At 43.8% G+C, this 17976-nt stretch overlaps 1 long non-coding RNA gene across 1 annotated transcript in view; it reads right to left on the reverse strand.

The window, feature by feature from the left end:
• Positions 1 to 3519: 3519 nt before the first annotated feature.
• The window catches only part of LOC142826543 (uncharacterized), a 63118-nt gene continuing 48661 nt past the window's right edge, over positions 3520 to 17976 (reverse strand). Inside the window, exons 2-3 of the long non-coding RNA XR_012900743.1 lie at positions 15964 to 16110; positions 3520 to 3656 (exon numbers count right to left, since the gene is read on the reverse strand). This is a non-coding gene — a long non-coding RNA (uncharacterized LOC142826543). The remainder of the gene's footprint in view (positions 3657 to 15963; positions 16111 to 17976) is intronic.

The following is a 17976-nucleotide window of genomic DNA, read 5'->3' on the forward strand; positions in this document are numbered from 1 at the left end:
TAGATGGAATTTTACTTACACTTGAAGTAGACGAGACCAATGACAATGCAAAATTTACATATAGGTTGAGTGGTGTTTTGTTAGCTTCTTCAGTCACAAATTTTAATTCATTCTTAATTAAGGTGACCAACTTTTATCCAGCATGGACAATGAACAACACATAGCAGTAGCTATCCCAAATAGAGAAATCATTTTTAGTCACAGGAAAGGACAAACATTACACTAATAGCCAGGAAAAATACAGTAAGAGTTGAGAAGAGGAGCACCAGAGATTGACCAACTCCAGCACACGTATCATTAGATCAATCTCTCCATGTAAGAGGTTCAAATGATTTTTCAAGAGAGGACACGTTTTGAGCAACAAGTTGTAGTACAATAGAATCTTAAATGAATCTTAAATGGTCTTAAATTAATCTTAAATGGTCAAATGAACAGCTAGTGAAACCACAAGTAAACAATCAGGTAGCAGTAGAGACCTCACCCCACCCCCCACCCCCTCCAAAAAACAACAAAAACAAAACCCAGCAACTACTGTACTGAGCCTTTATGCATCTTAAAGATAGGGTTGTCCCACCTCCGCTCCCCAGCCCTACACACCATACAGATAGCAGCCACTTACAGATGGGACGGGAAATCCACTGGCACAGCTATTAACCCCTGCACAGGCAGAGTAGGAGCAGCAATGGGGGGTCTGTGTCTCATTCCTGTAAACTAGAGGTGAAGTTGCCCCCCTCCCTGCCTGGCTGGAATGAGGACAAGCTTATAGTTGGGGACAGAACTTCCCCAGCTCCTGCTGGCATCTGGCCTGGAGTGTTTGCTGATGGAGCCTAGGCTCCTGCCTACACACTGTGCTCTGGAGAAGCAGCCCCGTTTTAAAGGGCCACAGCCTGCCCCGTGTACCCACTGACACCACAGTACCCCAGGGTGCATCGCTCATCACCCCCTGCATCCAGGGGCTAGAACCAGCTGCCTGTCCCCATCCCTACTTGCCAGACAGCTACTTACATTATAGGCAGAAGGTGAAGCCAATGAAGTTCACAGGCACAGCTGTGTGCCCCACTCTGAGCAGTTCACCCTGAGAAGCATCCCAAAATGTTTTGTTCAGAGTTATGAACATTTCACCTCCATTCCAGAGGCATCCACAACACTGAGATTCTGCTGCACTTGCCCATTCAGTAGAGAGCACACCTGAGACAGTTGTGATTCAAGACTAAGCCTGGAGCTAATGGTCACTGCGCAAACATGTCAAGTGAGGAGCAGGACAGAGATCAGGACCACTTTTGATCTTAAAGTTCCCAGATCTTTTTCTGGGAATAAGAATTTTAATTGCCATGTCTTAAACCAGAGGTCTCCAACCTTTTTAAGCACTTGAATTTAAGTGCAATCCAAGATCTCTCTCAAACCCAAATACCCTTGTTCCCCCTCCTCTGTGCCCCTTCTCTGAGGCCCCGCCCCCGCTCACTCCATCATCCCTCCATCCCCATTCTCCCTCCCTTTCACCAGGCTGGGGCAGAGGGTTGGGGTGCAGGCTCTGGTCTTGGATTAAGGGATTTGGAGTGTGAGAGGGGCTCTGATCTTAGCTTGAGATAGGCAGTTGGGGTACTGGAAGGCAGTACTTCTAGGTGCAGGCTGTGAGAGGGCGTTTGGATGTAGGGGTACTCGAGGCTGGGGCAGGGACTTGCGGTGCAGGAGGAGGTTCATGACTGGGATAAGGTTTTGGGATATGGGCTCCAGCTGGGCCCTGGTTACCTCAGTTGGCTCCTGGGTGGTGGTGCAGTGGGGCTAAGGCAGGCTCACCTCTGCCCTGGTCTTGCACCACTCCCAAAAGCAGCCAGCAGACTCCCTCTCAAGTCCTGTTGTGCCCCCTCTCTGCTCTGTGGAAATGGGATACCGGGGGCAGAGGCAGCACCTTGACATGAGCACCCTTCCTCTCCCTCCCTGCCCTGCCCAAAAAGCAGGAGGCTCCAGAGGAGACAGCTCCAAAGCAAAGGGCAGGAGATGCACAGCAGTGGGGGGAGGAGCAGATGAAGTGCTGGCACTTGATAGCCTCTTGGCCAAACCAGTCAGGATCACCTGTCAGAGGCGCCAAGATCTACCAGTAGATCTCAATCTACTGGCTAGTGACCACTGTTTTAAATAAAACTCTATAGACATTTCCATTGTGCTGACCCACAATTTCTCTTGCAGTTTCCATGTGTTATGGCATTCTATACAGTAACACGTTACAACAGTGGAGGAAGAGGATAAGAATAATCCCGCACATGAGTAGTCCTAGTAATTTCACTGGGATTGTCCAGGTGAAATACTGATACATTTCTGCAGTGTTGTATTCATCCTCAGCAGCATCTGCCCTGAATTAATGAATGGAGTGATCCCTAAATTTCCCCCTCAACATGTTTTGAGAGTTTTTTGGTTACTGGGTGAGATCCTTGGATCAAGAAGAAAAGGGCACTATAAGAGCATAGAATTATTCCAATAAATTTGATATACTTTTTAATTTTCTGGAGTGCAACTGTGGTGGTTTGACGATAGGTTCTAAAGAGAAACTACCATCCTCAAAGAATGGTCTATTTGAATGTTTTCTTCTGTATTTTCTAAATTTAAAGAACAGAAGAAGCAAGGCTTCTGACTGTATTTATACTATTAGTTATTTTGCCACAATAAAACTGTGGAATATTTCTCTCTGGCTTCTGCCAGATTGTTCTGATAGATCTTATATTATAGTATCACTTTGAATATTCAAGACCCACTGGAAAGAGAAATCCTTTCAAAGTGTTCTGTATGGTGTTAAATGAAAACTATTATATAATGTAGGTCATGTTTCACTAAACCACTTTTTGGCAAAACAAAAAGAAGATTCTAATTCAAATTAATATCTTCTTTATTCCAAAAATATATTTTTTTTAAAATAAAAGCATTTCAAATGACATTAAGCTTAAAGTAATGTACTTCTTTGGAAGTTGTGAAACAGACGTACAAAAACTCACAGGAGAAACATTACACAGCTAAGATCTGAAAGCTGATTTATACAAATTTATAGCAACAGAATTTCGTTTCACACTATAGAACTTCAAATAGCTTTAAGAAAAAAACACCATTTTAAAAGTCTGAAAGGCACATCAACTGGATCATAAAACGTATTGGCACACTCACTTGTACGTTTCATGTTACATTCCAAAACAGAAATAATAGCACTCTAAGTAGAAGACTGGAGATGACAGTAGGTTCTTTTGTAAAGTACTTATTAAAAAGTGGTATATTGGAAGAAAGGTTTGGGATATTTTTGGCTCTTCATAAAATATGAGTATTAACACCCAAAGTTAAAGAATTTTAAAAGCTGCATCATTCAGTTGTATTTGGGCGAGTTGCCACATAAACAAACACAACGATTAAAAGCACCACAACAGCCATTGTGGGAAGCACTACAGTCGTGATTTGTTGTCGAGCCTCTTGCATTGCCTGCTTTCTCTCCTTTTTATCTTTGGAGGTCTCCTTTTTGGGTTTCCCTTTCAGCTGCCTCATTCTTCTCTTAGGCTCTTTTGTGTCTCAACCAAACCAAAAAATAAAGTTGAGTTGCAGGTCTCAAGCAAAGGAAGGTCTTTGAAAAGGAGTGAATAACAGTCCTTGCTACTTCAGATGGCTGCCTCTGCGACAGTCTGTAAAAGGAAATAAAAACCCAAAACTTTTCAGACAGGAACAATATATATTCTGAATAGTGATCACACATTTTTGGCTCACTTTTCACATCAGTTTTATCTAATGCACAGGAACATTTACACAGCTGTTAACGAAGGCCCATCTCTGAAAACTCTCACTTCATTAATTTCACGGTCCATGTGAAAAATTACAGCAGTTCTTCATGCTGTGTACGTTTGTCCAAAGGCCACTGAACTTGTGCTGTGTCAAGTCAGACACCATGCAGGGCACCATATGTTAAATGCACCAAAACAAACAAGATAACAGAGCTAAAGACAATGAGAATAATAATTAGTTTTGTGTCACTACATAGCACCAGCTGCTTCTTCTTGTAACAGCAGGAGTTCCCTACCAGAGGTCTATGGCTTCCCACAGGTTTGCATTACAGATAGCATGGGGAGTAAGTACATATCCTACCATTATATTCACAGACATCATACATCTATTATCCCCATAAGACATTTAGTGGAATAAAGGGCCTTCTGATGGAAAAGAGAATCGGAAAGATGCATTTAAAGCATGGATCCTGTTCTCTGGCAGGGAGAACCATATTAAAACATGCCAGGAAACAATGCTCTGTCTGGGATTTTATTAAATTTGGCATTTTCAGAAGGAAGAATTCATTCCAAGCGATAATCCTTGAGGCAATATCTAGACTGTTCTACACACAAGGTCATTGAAAATAAGTTGCTGGGAATAGGCTACTAGTCCAGTTTCTAAGCAGAAGTACCTGCGAGGTGAGGTTAATAAGCACAGTGCACAACATGAAAATCTCTCTGAGATTAGAAGAGTATGGTCCTGACAGAGCAGCCCCTGTCCACGGCAGGTAAGGAGCTGCTCCAACCCCCACCAGTTACTGGTTAACCTGAACCGGTAAGCATTACTCATTAAACCTTTCACAACCCTAATTCACATGCAGATCCCTTATTTGTTCATACATATAACGTTCTGTACATGCATGTCTGCTCTGACTGAAAATTAGGCCTGAAATACCACTTGGCACTTTTATGTATACATATATTTACAGTAAGTTAACAAATCACAAGCCAACCTAGTAAATGAATTGATGTTACAGAGCACTCTGCCATCTTGGAAATGTCCCAGGAATTTAACAATTACCTAAATATATCATTTAAGCCTCCTCATTAAATAGGAAGAATCTGAACAGAAGAATGGCTGTACTAAATCGGACCAATAGTCTAGATTCAAAATTCCCCAATATCTTGTCTTCCATCAGGGGTCAGTGCCAAATGTTTCAGAGGAATGAACAGAACAAGGCAATTATCAAGTGAGCTATCATCCGTCATCCTGTCCCAATTTCTGCCAGCCAGAGGTTTAGGAACACCTGGGCTATGTCTACACTCGTGGCTTCTTGCGCGAGTAATATGCAAATGAGCCTCATTTGCATACCAAATGAGCCACCATTTTTTTTCCAAAAGAGGCTCTTGGGCAAGAAGGAGCATCTACACTGCCCCTTCTTGCGCAAGAAAAACCCTCTTACACAACACCTACTACTTTTCAGGAAGAACGGCATTGAGCAAGAGGGTTTTTCTTGTGCAAGAAGGGGCAAGAGCCTCTTTTGAAAAAAAATGGTGGCTCATTAGGTATGCAAATGAGGCTCGGTGATATTCCATGCTCAGCCTCATCTACATATTACTCGTGGAAGAAGCCGCGAGTGTAGACATAGCCCTGGAGAATGGGGTTGCATCCATGAACCATCTTGGCTACTAGCCACTGATGGACTAATCTGCCATGAGCTTATCTAATTCTTTTTTTAACCCAGTTAAATTTTTTGATTTGCTCAGCATTCTCTGGCAACAGGTTAACTGAGTGGTGTCTGAAGAAGTACTTCCTTCAGTTTGTTTAAAACCTGATACCTATTAATTTTATTGGGTGACCCTGGTTATTGTATTATATGAAGGGGTAAATAATATTTTCTTATTCCATTTCTTCACACTAATCAGGATTGTATAGACTTCTATCATATCCCCTCTCAGCACTGGTACTTTTTAATCTATTAGCCAGGATAGGTAGGAATGGTGTCCCTAGCCTCTGTTTGTCAGGGCTGAGAATGGGTGACAGGGAATGGCTCACTTGATTATCTGTAACGTTGAATCTCTCTGGGGCACCTAGAATTAGCCACTACTGGAAGATAGGAGACTAGGTTAGATGGACCTTTGGTCTGACCCTCTATGACTGTTCTAATGTTTTCTACTCATATGGAAGCTATTCCATAACCTTAAATCATTGTTGTTGCCTTTTGCTATATCTTTCCACTACTTTGACTGCAGTTGCACACTGAGCAGATGTCACAGAACTATTCAGAATGACTCCCAAGATTTCTCTCTCAAACGTAAAAAGCTAATTTAGACCCCATCGTTTTGTGTGTATAGTGTTCCAGTGTGCATTATTTTGCATTTTCCAACACTACGTTTCATCTGCCATTTTGATGCCCAGTCACACATATTTTGTGAGCTCCCTTTGCAATGCTTCACAGTCAGCTTTGGACTTAACCATCTTGAGTAATATTGTATCATCTGCATACTCTGCTACCATACAATTTACTCCTTTTCCCATATCATTTGTGATTATGTTGAACAGCACTGATCCCAGTATGGATTAGGGATGTAACAGTGTAGTCAATTAACCAATTAGCAATAGCTTATTGGTTAATGCTATAGACTACATGCATTCCCCTCCCTTCCCCCCCCCCCACACACCAGTAAATTTTGTAGCAGACTGTCCAGCAGCCTGGCTCAGTCCTGGCTTGCAATGGGTCCAGGACCTACCTGTGCTGAGGCTCTGCATTTAAAGTGTATTAGGGGACAGGTAGGCAGGCAGCCCGGCTCAGTTCTGGCTTGCACCTGGTCCAGGGGCTCAAACCCTACCCCACACAAGGGCTGCTGCCATCCCACGCTGCTGCCTCTTTATCAGAGGCAGCAGCATAAGGCGACAGGCAGAGATCTGCAAGGGGAGCTGGTTTTTCAACTAACTCCTCTCACAGACCAGCTCTTGCCTGGCACCCTGAGGCAGAGGCAGCAAACAGAGTGGCAGAAGGCTCCTCAGGATTGAGGCCGGAGCACACTGGCTGCCAACCCCGCCCCTGGGGACTATAGAATAATCATCTAACCAATAAGAATTAATGAGGTTACTCGACTATTCAATTAACCGATATTTAACATCTCTAATATGGATCCTTTGGGTTCCCGCTACTCCCTTCTCTCCATTGTGAAAAACTGCCTATGTATTCATAGCCTTTGTCTCCCATCTCTTAACCAATACTTTCCCTCTTCTCCCATGACTATTCACTTTGCTTAAGAGCCTTCGGTGAAGAACCTTGTCAAAGGCTTTCTGAGAGTCCAAGTATACTACATGGCCTGGATCCCCCTTGTTCACATTTGTTAACCCCTCAAAAAATTCTAGTAGATTGGCAAGGCATGATTTCCATTTACCAAATCCATGTTGACTCTTCCCCCACAAATTATGTTAATCTCAGTGTCTGATAATTCTGTTTTTACCATACTTTCAATCAATTTGCCAGGTACCTAATTTAGGCTTACCGGCCTGTAATTACAGGGATCACCTCTGGAGCCTTTTTTAAAAAACTGTCAGCACATAGCTATTCTTCAGTAATCCAGTACAAAGGCTGATATGAGTGATACATTATATATCCCAGTCCAATTTCATATTTAAGTTCCTTCAGAACCCTTGGGTGCCTTATTACTGTTTAACAATTTGTTCCCAAACCTCCTCTACTAAACCTTTAATCTGGGACAGCTCCTCAGATTAGTCACCTAAAAAGAATGGCTTAAGTGTGGGAATTTCCCTCACATTGCCTGCAGTAAAAACCAATGCAAAGAATTCATTTAGCTTTTCTGCCATGGCCTTGTCTTCCTTGAATGCCCTTTAGCTCCCTGATTGTCCATTGGCCCTACTGATTAATTGGCAGGCTGCTGATGTACTTAAAACTTTTCCTGTTAATTTTTGTCTTTTGCTAGTTGCTCTTCTAATTCTTTTTTGGCTTGCCTAATTCTACTTTTACATTCAACTTGCCAGAGTCTATGCTCCTATCCTCAGTATAATTTGACTTTCAATTTTTAAAAGATATCTTTTTGTCTCTAATAGCCTCTTTTAATCTGTTGTTATACCATGGTGGCTTTTAAAAATCCTCTTAGTCTCCATTTTTGGAGATATTCATATCGCTTGAGCCTGCATTATGGTGTTTTTAGCAAGTTTCCATGAAGCTTCCAGGCATTTCACTCTTGTGACTGTCCCTTTTAATTTCCATGTAACTAGTCTTATCATTTTTGTGTAGTTCCTCTTTTTGAGATTAAACATTATCATGGTGTTGTTTTTCTGGCACTTCCTCCCCTACAGGATGATAAAATTTAATTACATTACGGTTTGCGGTTACCAAGGGGTTCAGCTTTTTTCATTTCTCGGACCAGATCCTGTGTGGTACTTTGTATTAAATCAAGAATTGCCTCTTCCCTTGTGGATTCCAAGACTAGCTGCTCCGAGAAGCAGTCATTAATGGTGTCTAGAAATGTTATCTCTGCATCCTGTCTTGAGATGACAAGCACATAGTCACTTTGGGGATAGCTGAAATCTCACATTATTATTGGATTTTCCATTTTTGTGGCCCTCTCTCATCTCCCTGAGCATGTCACCATCACCACCTTGGAGAGGTGGTCAGTAGTATATTCCCACAGCTATACTTACTATTAAAACATGAAATTTCTATCCATGAAGATTTCATGCTATTGTTTGACTCATTTAACTATATTTGACTCTATGCTTTCTTTCACATATGATCCCACTCCTGCGTCAGTGCAATCTACAGGCAGTCCCCTAGTTACGCGGATCCGACTTATGTCGGATCCGCAGTTACTAACGGGGATTTTCTCGCCCCGGAGGACTGGAGCGGCGGGACACCTGGTCCCGCCGCCCGCCTCCTCCAGGGCGAGAAAAGCTGCTCCCCATCTCCCTGGTTTGCTGGGGGAGCCAGCAGACCAGGGAGACGGGGAGCAAAGCGGCGGAGGACCTGGGGCCGGACCCGTGGCCACTTCCAGATCAGCTGGAAGCGCCGCGGGTCCGGCCGGGTCCTCCGCCGCTTTGCTCCGCGTCTCCCTGGTCTGCTGGGGGGGGACGCAGCTAGTGACCTCCCCTCCCCAGCAGACCAGGGAGACGTGGAGCAAAGCCCAGGGCCTGTGGTAGAGCAGGTGGGACGCTGCCGGTTGGTCCCGCAGCACCGCTCCTTGGCGCTACTGGACCAACCCGGCAGCACCCCAGCTGCTCTGCCCCAGGCGTCCCCAAGTTAGCCGCTGCTGAAACTGACCAGCGGATGACTACAGGAAGCCCGAGGCAGAGTTGCTCTGCCCCGGGCTTCCTGGAATCAGCTGCTGATCAGTTTCAGCAGCAGCTGACTTGGGGACGCCTGGGGTTCTTAAGTTGAATCTGTATGTAAGTCAGAACTGGTGTCCAGATTCAGCCGCTGTTGAAACTGATATGTTTCAGCAGCGGCTGAATTTGGATACCAGTTCCGGCTTACATACAGATTCAACTTAAGAACAAACCTACAGTCCCTATCTTGTACGTAACCCGGGGACTGCCTGTACTCTGCCTTGCCTATATATTTTGTATTTGTGGTATTGCCATGTCTAATTGATTATCATTCCACAAAATTTCTATGATCTATGTTATATCAAGACACCGACATTCACCCATACTGTCATTTAAACTTCTTGCATTTGTATGTCAAGCAGTTATAAAAATGGTATTTAATTTTCTGCCTTCATGTGATGTTATTAAATGGGACACACTTTTGTTTGTCTGCTTTTCTTCAGTTCCTACCTATAGTTCAGCAACTTCTATCCCTCTCCTCTTTACGGAGATAGTATCCCCTTTACTAATTCCCTCCCTAAGGAATGTGCTTATCCAAACCACATGCTTCTCTGCACCTGTCAGCTTTCTCTCAGACCTCAGTTTAAAAATTCCTCTATGACATTTTTAATTTTATACTCGAGCAATCAGATTCCAATTTTGTTTAGGAGTCCCTCCTTCCTGTATAGGCTTCTCATTTCCCAAAATATTCCCCAGATCGTAATGAACCTAACTCCATCCTCCCAACACCTTTGACTCATCCCCACATTGAGACCCTGCAGTTCTGCCTAATTGGAAGCATTTCTGAAAATGTTATCATGAAGGTTCTGGTCTTTAATCTCTTACCTAGTAGCCTAAATTTGACCTCTAGGACCTCTCTCTCATCCTTCCTTATATCATTACAACATATATGTAACAATCACCATCTTCTTCCCCAGTACTGCACATAAGTGTCTAGTATCTTGAGATAGTCATAACCTTCGCATCTGGCAACCAATTCCCCATGCAGTTTTCCCAATCACCACAAAGTCTGCTCTCTCTATTTCTAATGATCAAATTCTCCGCTACTATTACCCTCCTAATAGCCAGGGTACCCTCCTCCAGTAAAGCACCTCAGTGTGAGAGTATGCCATGATGTCATCTGGAAAGACGGTCGGAATGACAAGATTGTTTCCTTCTACTCCACTTTGATTGTTTTCTTTCCTGAAATGTTCTTCCTCACAGGCTGTCTGACTGGGATGGGACCACTATACTGCATCCTAAAAAGTCTTCTCTGTGTACCTCTTGGCCTCCCTTAGCTCATTCAGTTCAGTCATTCTCATCTCAAGAGCCCATACTTGGTGGGCCATGGGCTGCTGTACCAAATGCACAAAGGCAAATAAACATGCTCGATGCATTCAGTGCAGTAAACTGAATAGTCTCCCTCTCCGGGGTGTGCGCGCGCGCATGTGTGTGTGTGCCCGTCCTTTGGGGAATGGGCAGAGGGGTTAAGTTCGGAGAAAGTTTATTAGGCTCTCACATTCCCTCTCTCAATCCCTCTCACATAACTCCTCTGCTCGCCAGCTCTTCGGGTTTCATAGAAGCTGTCTTAAATCCCAGTTCTTTTGGGATTAGGGATGAAGGGATGGCAGATCAGAACTTTGTTGAGCAACTCATTTTTTGGTAGCCTACTATTAGGCGCAGCTTAGAGATCCCCCCCCAAATCCCACACAGATCACATTATACACTTCAATCAAGCAGGGCACATGGCAAGCACACACCACCTTACAAACTAACCCCAAGGCTCACACAGTCACTCTTCCTTTGCCTGAAGAACTCCCATTCGCTAGCTCAGACTTCACTAAGAATAATTCAGCAATGCTCGGTGGTATGCTCTGCCTGGATAGCAACCTAGAGATGCCCATCACAACACGTTATCTGTCGATAAATTAAACATTTTTGGAATCCAACAACTAAAGAAACTCAAGTGCTGTGGCTTTTTGGAGGAATGGGTGGGAGGGTTTCAAAAAATCTGATTACACAGAAAGCTAAATAATCGTAATTATCTTTTTATCATGAAATATACTATGGCAAAGCTCTGACCGTGCCCCATAGGCCTTGCACTTTTGTCAGACAGTGTTTACCTCTGAGGCTCGCTATGACCTTCCACACTGCCCCCTGGGCCTTTACTAGAGGCAAAGGTCACAACCTTCTGAGCCCTTCTCATCACAGGCTTGTCCATAGTACAGGGAGTAACCCCTCTACATTCCTGGTCTCGCTATCCAGGGACAGACTCTGTACTAGCATGGGCAGCATTAGGGGAACCTGGGCCTGCCCAGTACTTTGGGTTCTGGCCCAGGGACCCTAAAGCAGTGGCAACAGACAGGGTTTCTTTACTTCCAGGCTGTCGTCTACTTCCCTGGGCCATTTCCCCAAACAACCCCTCTCAGTATCTTTCCTCTGATACCTGAGCAGCCTATCCTGCTCCTCCATGACACTCTGCCTTACTTGCAGACCCCAGCTCTCACTCCCACCCCTCTCAGATCTTTGGCTCCTTCCCTCCTCCAAACTCCACATGCCTTACTAACTGCAAAGGAGCCCTTTCTAACCAGTCTCATTTGGTTCTTAATTGAGCCCAGGTGCTCTGATTAGTGCTACCTACTTGATTCTGGAAACCTCCCAATTGTCTCCAGGTACTTCAATTAGCCTGATTGATTCCAGAAGTTTCCTTCTGGTTCTCGGTTAGCCCTTGTTAGTTCACCCTGGGTACAGAAACTTACTCCATCTAGGGCTAATATGCTTTCCTTCTATCACTCTCATAAGCAGAGCTTGGCTGAGGGAGGGGCCCATGACTGGTGGGGGGGGGGGGGCTATTTCCACTACATCTATTCACGCATCTGGGCAAAGTTCCACTGGGCAGCATCTACTGGCTTGCTTGAGACCTTCGAGGGGCAGTGGGAGCTGTCTGGGGTCCTCTGCTCAGTTTCCCCATCTGGCTCCCTTGTTTTGACCCTATGACCTCCACAGCTATTTATGTTTTCTCTTTATTTGTCCCCAGTAATTATTTGGCTTTCTGGGCTCTGTGGACCCTCCCCATAAGCTGGAGAGAAGGTCCTTTAGGCCTGCCCACACCTCCCAGAATCCAATAGGACCACTCTCTGATACCCTTCTGGGTTAACACATTGTAGTAAACAGGAACACATGCACACAAAAAGGTATCCTATGTAGGAAGCAGCATAAATCCTGCAGAGCAGAGCTGCATACCTCCTCCAGTTCTCTCATTTTGCGTGTCTGGTTGTTAGCAATTAATAGCTTTGTGATTGCTTCATTGCAGCTTTCAAAAAAGAACAGAATATTGGTAAATTCTATCCATCTGGCATTCTTGCTACACATTAAGGTAACACAATGTCACTCCAGATGCCAGTAAACTCCTGCTGATAGAACAGAAATTTGCATAAACAGCCTCCTCATTGACTGGAGGATGCAGCAAATTACTACAAAAAAAGTCTAATTTTCTGCAAGTGTTTTTTTTCCCATTTTCACCATCCAACCCAAGTGTATAGCTTGACAGCAGAAGCAAAAACAAGCTAAACTCATTTTGATTTACAGAGTCATTTTAATTCTTCCATGTGAGAAGTGAACGATAAAAGAATTTTCCCATCCTCTCATGTAAGTAGTAATTCACTGACCACTGAGATTCTCACCCAGATATACTATTTCATTGAATAAAGGCAGTATAGCATCATCCTGCTTATCCATAGCTTGTGGAAATATTCAGAATAGAACAGGAAACAAACACATAAGACCCGGAAATTAAATGTAAATAGGCATATGTTTCGGTCAGGTTCTGCATGGACAGATAGAGCAAAAATGGGATAGTTGGGAGTTTGTTTGTCATGTTGTCTAATATTTTTTATGAAGCCTGTGCATGCCTCAGTTTCCTCTGTATGTTGCATGTTTTCCCAGTGGGAGGGAAATGACAGGTTGTTTTCAGGGCAGACATTGAGACACAAGTGTGTATGCCATTTTGCTGTTTCTCCAACAGACAACTGGGGGCATTGAACTGATTCCGTGGTTCGGTGAGACATCTCAGTGGTGCCATATCTCACATTCTCTGTTTCCAAACATAATGACGTTGTTATTTCTAACTGACACTCCTGCAAACTCAACCTGGATTCAGAGATAAGCTGGGCTTTTTCCCCTCTTACATTTGGCTCAATAGAGAGAGTTGGGCAATGATGATCATGTAGAGTGAGGAAATACCTCAGCTTGACTCTTGGAGACATACAGTTCTTTCAGCGTTCTGCAGTATTGGGACCCAGATGCGTAACAGGCTCATGAGACTCAGAGATGTTCAGTGAACTTCAGGACGGGTGGAAAATCCTTTGTCATAACACTCAGATCTCTTGGACTTCCTGGATTTCCAATTTGTTTCTGCATCCACTTCAAATGGGACTGCCTTGTTTTTAAACCCCTACAAATACTTTGTTCAGCTCCCCTTAGCCTCTCACTCCCTCCACCTGCTCCCACAGCTATTGATTAGGGTGAGGATCTTTTACACTCCCAAATCAGTCTTTTTATGTCTGCCTCAACTTTTCTCCTTTTAAATCACTTGAAAAGAAATCTCTTTTGTCCCTTGCATTAATGAGTTTCTCCCTTCCTCCAGTATTTAGCTTTATTATTTCACTCTAGAACAGATGCTGTACAAGAAAAAAGTTTTACATTTGCCACTGAATATATTACAGCTTGGAGAGAGGCAAGAGAGCACATGAAACATGAAAATATTGGTTTTATTATTAATACAAGTCATGTCATCATGTTTCATATTTTTGTTACTTAGGGAACAAGGGAAATGACCGACAGGAAAAGCCTTTAGGACTTCTTATGATCCACAGTAGCAAACAAGTTAAAATGAAATCAATTTCTCTCTCAAACAATAAATGTGCACCTCGTTCTGTACAGCGAAAGCCATCATTAGCTACCCACAGACTGAAAACATCAATTGTTTATAACCTCTTTAAAATGAATATTTCATCCAGAAACTAAATTAATTAAATCCTGAAGTATTGGAACAGAAGGTTTTGCATAAATGTCAGTTCCATTAGAATTACAGACTACTGTGCCCGAGTATTGGGAACCTGGCATCAACAAAGAAATATGTTTCCAATAGGTTTGAGTCATTTGGCTTCACGGCTAGCAGAAGTTGGGCTTATGTAGAGATCCGGCCTAAGGATTTCAGAGAAGGCTAGTGAGGCAATTCTTAGGGTTTCACTCACACTAAACTAAATAATCTTACTAAATACATGTTAGAAATGTGTGTCTGTCCATCTGTTTGTTCAAGTACTCTTCCTAAAGTGTTAGAGCTAGGACCATCAAATTTGGTATGCAGCTTCCTCTTACCATAACTTAAAGCAAGGTCAGGGGTTGCGTGTCCCAAGACAATGGGATGTGCCTGGAATCCGACTGTTTCTCATAAAATGGAAAGCGAGGGGTTTGGTAGCAAGAACAGTTATAAATGTAGAGTGACCATAGGGAGGGCAGTAAGGGGTCAGAGATGGGGATCAGGACAGCTATAACTCCATTTGGCCAGCAATCTACTATATACTTCAAAGAGTTTGTCCGTTTGTGTGTCTGTTTGTCCCCCAGTCGGGGGACATGCACCGCTCCCCCAGCTGTGCCCACTGAAGCTGCAGTGGAGAGATGTTTCTCATCTGGCTCCAAGCTGCTGAAGTGAGAGAAGGCTGGGCAAGTCCTTTCTCCCTGAGGCAACCTACATACTGAAGCTCTCATGCCCAGCCCCACCTTCATTTTCTGTTTAAATGAAGAAAGATACAACTTATTGGAGTCAAGGACTCGAGCAACACTGGGTAAACCTTCTAGTTTACTATAAAAAGAAGGGAAATGGTTCTCCTCTGGTCATGGCAGGACCCTTGCTGCACCTTTTACCAGGAATCCATGCATAGCTTCCAATTCTGAAACAAACATTGCAAGAAAAAAATTGTCCAATTCAGTCAGGGCCCAGCCATAAGAGAGTTGTGCATATTCTGGTGCAATTTAGCACAGAGTTTACAAACAATAAAGAAGCAACAGCTTGGGTTAGATGGTGTTCACCTGCATAACAGAAAAAGACATCTCCAGACTGCAATGTTTATTGAGAGAAAGTTCCATGACTATGTGAGTGAAACTAGATGGTCAAGACGTTCCTTCTGTCTTTGAAATCTATGCTTACACACTCATTCACTCCTCTATGCCTCACTGTAAAGCGGGTAAGTGTCCTCAATTTGTATGTAGTCAGGGAAACTAAGACAGAAAGTTTAAGTGTCTTTGACCAAAACCACAGAGCAACTCAATGCCAGAGTTGGGATTAGAACAGAGAAATCTATTGTTCTCAATTCTATTCATAGCCCACTACAAACTCAACACCGAACATTACTGAACTACCTCTTCTTATGACCAAGGGTCTCGCAAGCCACTCAATACAAAGCTTAATTCAGGCAAATGCACTACAGCTATGCTGGTCCCAGGACATGAGAGACACAAGCTGGGTGAGGTGAGTTTCTTTTATTACAACAACGTCTTTTGGCAGACAAGTGTCCTCGCTTACATAGGTTTCTCATAGGAGAAGGCAGAAAAGAGCTTGCAGCACTATATGCTATCAATGGCAGCACGGGTACTGGTGATCCCCACAAGTCCAAAATTATTTGGGATCCTTCCCAAAATTCGATGGATCTGTGCCCTTCCTCTCCCCATTTCCACAGACCATTAGGGCTCATCCCTACCCAAGGTGACTGTAAGGCAGTGAGGGACAAGAGAGGAACCATCTGAGCTTTTAGTCAAATCATTTGTCTTTCAATCCTAGTGTGATCGACTGACTCTCTTTTATAAGGCAAAGAACTGGAAACTTACCTTTTCTATTCAACTGAAAGCTAAGAATCTCCTTCACATTTCTAGTTCTTCAAACCAGGGAGAGCTTGCAGCTGCAGGCTGAGCATGTCCCAAACCCTTGCTCTGACTGTTAGCAGTCGCTCATCTTCGTCCAAGCTTTCACCAGGGCTGGAACAAAAACACCAGACTAGTTCAAGTAACCAGTTTAGGAAGACAGATCAAATGGGTGTAAACATCAAGACAGATACTCCTGTGGGAACAGCACTGAAAACAGTTGCCTTTCTTGTTTGTCAGGATTAATGACTAAATTATTAGACAGCAAGAAATCTTTACCAGTAATCTGAAATAAAACAAGGTGCTGCAGGAAGTGTTACTGGTTATTCTATAGGGGGAACTCTTTCCTCTAAGATAACAATATCCCAGCATCCCTTGCTCCTGGAAGGACCATCTTTTAAACAAGACTTACAAGAGTTCTAACTACTTGAGATTAACTGAAGAGATCACTGTATCTTCACAAGTATAAAGGTATATGTAGAATATGCAGTGCCTGGCCCAAGTCCAGTTAAGATATTATCATCCTGCTGTTCTACCCTCCAAATCTCCCTCCCCAAAAATCTCCCTCAATTGGCATTTTTCACTTCCCATCCTAAATTGTTGTGTAGGGTTTTGTACCATTGTCTGGAAGCGGCTACATTGCCATTGAACATGGAAATCCTTTTTAAAGAAAATCAGCGCGCAGAGAAAGCATTTCTAGTTGCACCGTAGTATAGTACTCCAGGACTATATAAAACAGGGGTGGACAAAGGGGTCTCTTTGGGCTGGATTCAGACCGTCAAGCAGTGGATCCGGCCTACAGATGCCTTGCCACTCCCCCACTCTCAGGCCAATCAGGGTCTGGGGATGGGAGGAGCACACAAAGTGTCTTGCTCCTGCCCCTGTCCTGCAAGTGGCGCATGGCGCTTTCACTCTAGGTGCAGGGCAGGAGCAGGCAGCAAGAGACTTCCTGTGCTCCTCCCGCCCCCAGGCCCTGATTGACCTGAGGGCGGGGGAGCGTGTCAAGTCTTCTGCCACTGGGGGGGGAAGGGCGGGAATTGAATGCCTAGAGGGAACCGCCAGATGTTCAGAACAGCTGGCAGATCTCTTTAGGTAGGGGGAAAAGGGAGCAGAGACCTCATGTATTCCCCCACAGCCAGGCCAATCAGGTCTGTGGGCAGGGGAGCATGGAAGTATGGAAGTGTTCTGGCCCCGACCCTTCCACCCGAGGCTCCACCCCTTCCGGGTGGCCTGGGCACTTCAAAAATTAGTGAAGTGGCCCCCCATCTAAAATTATTGCCCACCCCAATATAAAATGAAAGATATTTTTAGTAATCTAAATATTAAAAACCACACACTATATGAACTATGACCAATGAGACAGGATAGGCAAGACTGATTCCAGTTATTCTAACCAATGCTAGCTCAACACTACAATCTCTGCAGCTCTCGCTACACACAAAACACATGCACAAAAACATGTTTACCTGCGCTTAGTATCATCACATGTCTAGACATCTGCAGACTTTATTACATCCAATCTTACACTATGAATAGATTAGCCACATGGATCTGAATCATTTTTTCTATCTCCTAATCAAAAAGAGTTTGCAAATCAAACTGGATTGACCAGGTCTTGCTGTCCTGTGTTCACACTCCCTGAAGAGCTGCACCACTTGAAATTCAAGCAGGAACTATTTATAATTCAAGGTAAACCCTCCAGGCACCTGCATATTAATAAATCACACATCAACAAATTAGCAGCAAGACAGGTTTTGCTTCACTGAAGCCAACCAGCAGCAGTGGGAAAAAGGGATGCTAGGCACTTGAACAGATAATACTCCGCAGATGATTGTAGTAGCACTTGGGATACCCCTCCGTGGAACACAGAGAAGAGATTAAGTTGGGAATACACTCTAGCCTTCTTAATAGGACTACATTTTCCACTACGAAGTATGAAAATGTGCCTTTGTTTGCAACATTCCTGGAGCAAGATTCAAG

Source organism: Pelodiscus sinensis, chromosome 1 (assembly GCF_049634645.1).
Source record: "Pelodiscus sinensis isolate JC-2024 chromosome 1, ASM4963464v1, whole genome shotgun sequence".
NCBI lineage: Eukaryota > Metazoa > Chordata > Testudines > Trionychidae > Pelodiscus > Pelodiscus sinensis.